The sequence below is a fragment of the Micropterus dolomieu genome, linkage group LG01 (genome assembly GCF_021292245.1).
Source record: "Micropterus dolomieu isolate WLL.071019.BEF.003 ecotype Adirondacks linkage group LG01, ASM2129224v1, whole genome shotgun sequence".
NCBI classification, from domain to species: domain Eukaryota; kingdom Metazoa; phylum Chordata; class Actinopteri; order Centrarchiformes; family Centrarchidae; genus Micropterus; species Micropterus dolomieu.
The window spans coordinates 1,576,424-1,584,801 of NC_060150.1; positions in this window are offsets into that span (position 1 = coordinate 1,576,424).

Here is an 8,378-nt window from a genome sequence, read left to right on the forward strand (position 1 = left end):
TTTAAACTTTCGGGATGTTTCACCTCAGACTCATCTCCTGTTAGCCAAGAATGCTAAAGGAAGTTAGCTTGTTAGCAGGAAGTAGCCGGAGCCGGAGCTCGGCCTCACAGTGTGTATTTTATCAGAGTGAGCTGCGTGTCTGTAACGGAGTGTGTCTGGAGGAAAAGCTGCTGTAAACATGTCTAAAGTCCAAACGCTGAGAGCTTTTGTCCAGCAGCGACTAAGTGCGGCTGCTGAAGAGATATTTGAGCTGTTTGAAAGAACGATAGCAGAGTACGAGGAGGAACTTTGTGGACAACGCAAACTACTGGACGCTGTTTTCAAGCCTGAAGTCCGGTTACACAGAGCAGGTTTGTGCACTTTACTGCTTATTCTCACTGTAAACTGCCTTTACTGCAGTAAAAGTACTAATACCACTTTGTGAAAATACTCCACTGCGAGTAAAAGTCCTGCATTCAAACCTTCCTTCAGTAAAAGTATGTGAGTATTATCAGCAACATGTACTTACAATATGACAGTAAAAGTACTCACAGTGCAGTAAAATGTTCCTGCCAGAGTTTCTCTGTTATATCTGATGTTTCTGGATTAATATTCCTGCTGCATTAATGCTGCATTTTACTGCTGCAGATGTTAAAGCTCATTTTAACTCCTTTATATCCTGTTGGGAAGTTTAATCTGCAGAAATGCATCACTGTTTATGAAATGTCGCTGTGAGAACCACGTATCTAAACAGTCAGTGAAACAGCCTGTTTTTACCTTTGTGACGATGCATTTTCCAGCAGATCGAAGTGGGGGTTTAATTATTTATGTATTTTAGAGCAACAATGTGTAAGATGTGGTTTTTGGTTTGATTTAGCACCCTTACCATTTTAAAGTGAAATGCACCGCTTTCGTAAAGAAGGACAGCTGTACATTTGTTAGGAAAACATTACGATAAAAGCAATTTGCCAACCTCGCTAAAGCCTAGTTCACACTACACGATTTTAAGCCCCATTTGCAGGTGCCGAAAAGTGATGTTGGTAGGCCTATGTGTAATATCTTTGTTTATATTTGGAAAACGGTCTGTAGCCTAATTAACATGACTTACTGCCAACTTAGATATAAAATGAAGACGATTTTGCAATTATCCTTATGACTCTACATTATTTTATTTGCTGTGTTTTTTTACCTGTTAAAATACCTTTAAATGGCCAATACAACTCATAAAATGCAGCATTTCACCTTCCAGAAAATGATTGAAGCCTTTTGTTATTGACTGAAAGGTTATTTCTGCCCTAAAATTAGTTGATTTCATTCAGAAGAGTTATATTTGACAGATTATAGCTCACCTAGTACTTTTTACCTCTTAAAATACCTTTAAATGGCCAATACAACCCATAAAATGCAGTAGGCTATTTCACTTGCCAGAAAGTGATAGAAGAGACTGGGCACTAACAATCCAGCAGACGCCAATCAGTTTTGGGCAGACGATCAGTTTTCGGCACGACACCTGTCGGTGAGCTCTGCAACCGTCAGGCTGTGATCAGGGGTAAATCAGCGATTAATCTGCAGGTCACCAGCTCGCCGACACATCGCATACACCAGCCAGATATCTAGCATGCTAAATATCTGGAAGAGTCGCTAGCTAACATGTCCTCTTCAGTCTGCAGACTGCGGTCTGAAAGCTTTTTTGCTGCTAGTTCAATTTCATTTGTTGTCATTCATCCACATATCGAGTACACAAATGAACCAAATGCTGTTTCTCAAGGCTCATGCTGCTCAATACAAGATCACAATAATCAACTTACAAGACAAGACACAAACATGTAACTACACTAGACATTTACATTTACTCATTTGGCAGACGCTTTTATCCAAAGCGACTTACAATTGACGAACAACATACAAGCATGAACAGAGCATCAATTACAGATCTACAACTGACAAAACATACTAGTAAGAGCAGCAATAAATACTAGTAAGAGCTCACAGTACATATTGTTACAAAAAAAAGGAACTGATATATTAAGGCGGCGTGAACGTGGTTTGGCTGGAGCGTTGTAAAGTGCGTAGTTCAACCCCCGTCTGACTCTATACTAATAACAGCAGCATCAAAAATAAAAATGGCAGCAGCAGAGGTCAGTAATAATGCTGTAATTGCGCTATGCAATGTTAGCTACATATATGAAGTAACATTAAATATCTGCATTTCATTACTACCTACTTGTTTGGATTGTTGTTAAATACTATGCTTTAAAAGTAGTCACACAGGGAGAAAAATACATATTTATCGTTTTACAGTCGCATCGTAGCCTCATAATCACAATGAGGTGCCCAGCAATTCCCACCCTTGAGGTGATGCATCAGGGAATCGAATCGTGAGAGCAGTGAATGTGATGCACAACCCTAGCAGCTGGCAGAGCAGGCAGCTATTTTATCACTCCATTATCACTCCATCTCTGTCTGTAGCTCAGACAATCCCTGCCAACTGTGCTAATCCATCCTTTCCCCCTTATTGTTTGTCTTTATAATTGCAATCTTTATGATAACAAACAACAGCTGTTTCGTGTGTCGCGTCATTTCACGTTTCACGTGCCGCTGTCAGCTCCTGTAGTGTATGACCCCCTGTCTACTATCAGCCACGTAGAGTGAACGCCACAACGACTTCAAGACTCCCGTCACGAGAGGGCGAGTTGTGTAGTTTGAACAGCACAGCGACCTGACGACGCTGAAAGTCGTGTTGTCTACACGAGCCTTAACACAGCCAGACAGCAAGCAACGGTGACAATACAAGACATATCAACTTACTAGTCCAACAGCTAGAATGCCAGCTGGGCAACTGTCTCGCAGCCTTTTATTTCACAAGGCTCCTAAAAACGTCCAGCAGCCTCTTGCTTGGTCACTCATTTTCTTTTCTTTGCCTCTGCTTTCTGCTAACATTACATCCATAGAGCTTGCTGAGCCTCACACATAAGCAGCTCTGCCACAACACCGGCGCTGCTCTCCACCAGCAGCAGAATAATGTTGCTTGAAACTTGGTTAGCTAGCCAACAAAGCTAGACATCAACCGACGTAAGGGGACGTCCAGTAATGTTGCCAATGTCTTGAGTGTGTTTTGCTTACATTTACTCTGGTTGATTTCTGTGTTAACACAGGCATTCATGAAACAAGTGCAACAAAACAAAGCAGTATGACTTAATATAACTTAACAGCAAGAGGGCCAGCTCGGCATCTGTCCTGCATTTTTGTTGCTTTAGATCACGTCAACAAGTCCAAGTCAGTCTGATTTTTACTCTTGCTCGCCACTCTCTATTTTTGTCTTCACCGCTTCCTCCGATGTCTTCTTTGGTCTCATTGCAGCCTCTGCCATGAGATATATAATTAGGGCTGCAGCTAACAATGATTTTAGTATTTGAAGCTTTGATAGATTATTTCAATGATTCATCAATGCGTCGTTTAACAAGTACTTTCGCTTGTCTGCGGCCAATGGCCGTGACGTTCACACAACTTGCCATCATATGACTGCAGTCTTGTAGTCATTGTGGCGTTCACACTACGTGACTGATCGGTGACAGGGGGTCACACACTACACGAGCTGACAGTGGCTGTTTCACCCGACGCTGGTCTCCAAACCACGTTTTGTCAAGAGAACACACATGAAACGGGAAATGAGAGATCCTGCACACGAAACAGCTGTTGTTTGTTATTATAAAGATAGCAATTATAAAGACAAAGAATCTGGGTGAAAGGATGGATTAGTACACGCAGGTAGCAGGGATTGTCTGAGCTACAGAGAGCTGGAGGGGAGTTAAAAGCTGCAGCTCCCGACACCCAGTTAACTCCTGACTGTGAGGTCACACCTCACGGCCCAAAAAGGAGAAAAACAAACGCACGTGTGCACATTTTCAGCTGAGGTCTGCGGCTTACTTTGGCTTCAACTCAACAATCAATCGTGATTTCAGTTAAATGCTAAAGTTGCTGTTGTTTTACGGTGGACGGACGGTAACATTACAGAGTTGTTGTTTTCTTTAGCTTTGCAAACAGCTCCATTATAATGCGCGATGTGCAACAGCAATAAATGTCCGTACAAAACACCGTGCTGTATAGTTATATGGATTAAACGAAGCATCGATGCAAAGAATTTGCTTCGATGCATTTTATTACTGGATTTATCAATACAGAGCTGGCTTCTTGCACAGAACTTACATCATACATTATAAAGTTTTTGCTTCTTCTATTAGCTATTAGTTTTAAATTTGCTGGTTCGTGCAAATTTTTCAACTTGGGCAAGAAATTCGCTTGACGCGATGTTGCGAAAGTGAACAGGTTAGCATAGCATATCCCTGATCGATCTGAACTCCATTCAGAAAACAAACATTTTAAAAGTTGTTGTCCTGCTGACAGACCTGACAAAGCATGAATTCATATGTCTAACAAAATGGCATCATATTGTAGTTATTTCGGCATCAGTTTGATCTATTTATTGCAATTAAATCACAGCAAAGGGTTTACTTTGGGTTCATATAGCTGTAGTGTCCGCGGGTTGTGTGTTAACACTCAAAATGTCCCACGGTCAAACTTGCGCAAGTAAAGCGAGGCGAATATTAAATTTGCTTTCAGTGTGAATACACCTTTTAAATATTGCACTTCATTTCCTTGTCAACAGCTTTGATGCTAAAGACCGTTTGCTTATCACAATAAATCACGCTTTTTTCACTAACTGTGTATTCAAAGTCATGTTATTATGTTATCTATCACATTTGCTAACCTGTCACTCTTTGAATTTCTTGAACTCTTTCTTTGAAGAATAGGAGGTGTAGCCATCTCCCTGTTCTTCCTGTAGTCCACAATCAGCTGCCTTGTTTTATGTTCGGAGCTTTACAGTAAAGACATTCAAACAGTTAAAATGGGCTGTTGGAAGTGATTAAGTTTAGTCAGAGTTTATTAGTTCTAAAGATGTCATGCAAAATGTGCAGAATTTCTTGACACATTTTAGAAAGTAGTGGTGTCAGTGGTTTAAATGTTCATGTTGACGTTACAGTTTTCTAACATGTGTCTTTGTATTCATTATTATCCAGCTATCCAAGACATCCAGCTGCTGTTGGTGAGTAAAGAAGAGGTTCCCCCTGAGCAGCAGGAGTGCAGCCCCAGTCCCCCACACATTATAGAAGAGTGGAGCTCCAGTCTGGACCAGAAGGACCCACCAGAGCCCCCACACAATATAGAGGAGTGGAGCTCCTGTCTGGACCAGGAGGACCCGCCAGAGCCCCCACACATTAAAAAGGAACAGGAGGACCGCTTGATCAGTCAGAAGGGGGGGAGCAACTTCAACATCTGGAAGAGGCTAATTTCATCAAATTCACATTCACTCCTGTCCCTGTGAAGAGTAAGTTAGATGAAGAGAAACCTCAGTCCTCACAGCTTCATCAAAGACTAACTGAGCAGATGGAAACAGAAACTGATGGAGATGGACATCTACAACCGGCTACTCATGACAAGACATCACACTCATCTGAAACTGAGACTGATGAGAGTTGTGATTGGGAGGAGACCAGAGAACTTGAGTCGGGTTTAAACCCTCTGCAAAACAATGAAGTACCTGTAAGTGATCAGGAATATAGTACTGGAAAAACCTCTGAATGTGCTACAAGCTTTGGCCACGAAATATGTCTGCAGGAACACAATAGACTTCAAAAAACAGGAGAGGAGCCATTTAGTTCTTCTGTCTGGGGTAAAGGGTTCACACAAAGGTCAGTTAGGTCACACTTAACAGGTCATACAGGAGAAAAACCTTTCAGCTGCTCAGTTTGTAAAAGAAGTTTCAGTAACAGAAGCAGTTTGTCCAAACACATGAGAATCCACACAGGGGAGAAACCATACAGTTGTTCTGTCTGTGGTAAAACATTTACACAAAAGTCACATCTCAAACAACACTTGACTGTCCACACAGGTGAGAAACCCTTCAGTTGTTCTGTCTGTGGTAGAAGATTTGCACAAAGCTCAACTTTGACCTCACACATAAGAGTTCATACAGGAGAAAAACCCTTCAGCTGCTCAGTTTGTAAAAAAAGATTCAGTACCATAGGCAATTTGTACACACACATGAGAATCCACACGGTATAAGCTGTTTAATTGCAGCATTTGTGATAAAACTTTCACTCAACCCGCTTATCTCAAAAACCACAAGTGTGCTGGAGATGGCAGCGGAAGTAAATGAAGCTTCAGAGATGCTTCAGTTTTTAGTTGTGACACATTATTTGGTGGTTTTCTGGGAAATGTGCTTTTTTGTATGAAATGTGTATTAAAATGTCTAAGTATTCTGTCAGTTGTACAGCACTATGGTCAACTAGTGTTTTCAAATGTGATTTACAAACTAAATTCATTCATGGCGTCACTGCATTTTCATCCCGCAGAGACAGATTAAATTTGTAGCATCACAAGGCATGCGTCCCACACTTTACCGACCCACTGCACCTTTAAGATTCTCTGGCGTTCCCAAAGAGAGAGTTGGAAAAGTCTTTGAGGCTTATATATGTGTGTTTCAGTCAAGTCTTTAGTCTTTGATTTCACACAATTCGACAGCTCATGTGTAAGATTTACCCAGTTGCCTTTTAAAGCAGAGGTTCAGAGTTCCAGCCTGTTAAGTACAAGATAACAGAAAATCTTTTATACCTGTACTTTTATTATTAACTTTTATTGTTTGTTTTTTTGTTGTTGTTTTTTTAAATAAACTTATCCTGCCCAGCAACCTGGTGTAGAGTATGATGAGCTGGATACCATATTGTGCCAGATTTTACTTTAACAAGCATTAGTATTAATATACTCCTTTGTCTGTATTATTATTAATTAATTATGTATTGATTTGTCACCAGCCGGACAGGGGGGCAGACATGGGGATGGGGGGAACAAACACCGCACAAACAGACATCACAGAGAAAGGACAACACCTGTAAGAGAACGGAGATGGGGGCTTGGGGCAGAGAAAAACAACAAACAAAAAATAGACAACCAGCCAAACAGCAGCAATTAACAGCTGACATAGGAAGACGACTAAGAGAAATGAAAACAAGAAACAATTAATATGCAACACAGCACAGCTATGAGAGCTGGAATAACAATTAATTTAAATAACTGAAAGAAAAGCATCAAGAATAATTCTACCAGGGACAACCTAAATTTGTTTGTGTATGTCTGTGTGGGTGAATGTGTCTGTATGTTTGTACATGTGTGTGTGCATAAACCTGTTAAAGAATGTAGTTAGTGAGAGTGGGATGCCACAACCATGCTGCACCGACTCCAGCGACAGGCAGGCAACCCCAAAATTTACTCCCAGACACCGCGACGTGAACGCGGAAGACCCCCAACCCAACCAACAAACGAAAAATGATCAAAAATGCAATACCGGCGGAATGCACAAAGCAGAACCCGCGGAAGAGCAGCGCCCGGACCGCCAAAACACCACGTAATCATCAACATTACATTTACTCATTTAGCTGACGCTTTTATCCAAAGTAACTTACAATTGCTATATAGACGTGCTGGTCATATTATTAGAATATCATCAAAAAGTTGATTTATTTCAGTAAATTCCATTCAAAAAGTGAAACTTGTGTAATGTATACATTCATTCCACACAGACTGATATATTTCAAGTGTTCATTCCTTTTAATTTTGATGATTATAACTGACAACTAATGAAAACCCCAAAATCAGTATCTCAGAAAATTAGAATATTGTGAAAAGGTTCAATATTGAAGTAACCTGGTGCCACACTCTAATCAGCTAATTAACTCAGAACACCTGCAAAGGCCTTTAAATGGTCTCTCAGTCTAGTTCTGTAGGCTACACAATCATGGGGAAGACTGCTGACTTGACAGCTGTCCAAAAGACAACCACTGACGCCTTGCACAAGGAGGGCAAGACACAAAAGGTCATTGCTAAAGAGGCTGGCTGTTCACAGAGCTCTGTGTCCAAGCACATTAATAGAGAGGCGAAGGGAAGGCAAAGATGTGGTAGAAAAAAGTGTACAAGCAATAGGGATAACCGCACCCTGGAGAGGATTGTGAAACAAAACCCATTCAAAAATGTGGGGGAGATTCACAAAGAGTGGACTGCAGCTGGAGTCAGTGCTTCAAGAACCACCACGCACAGACGTATGCAAGACATGGGTTTCAGCTGTCGCATTCCTTGTGTCAAGCCACTCTTGAACAAAACACAGCGTCAGAAGCGTCTTGCCTGGGCTAAAGACAAAAAGGACTGGACTGCTGCTGAGTGGTCCAAAGTTATGTTCTCTGATGAAAGTAAATGTTGCATTTCCTTTGGAAATCAAGGTCCCAGAGTCTGGAGGAAGAGAGGAGAGGCACAGAATCCACGTTGCTTGAAGTCCAGTGTAAAGTTTC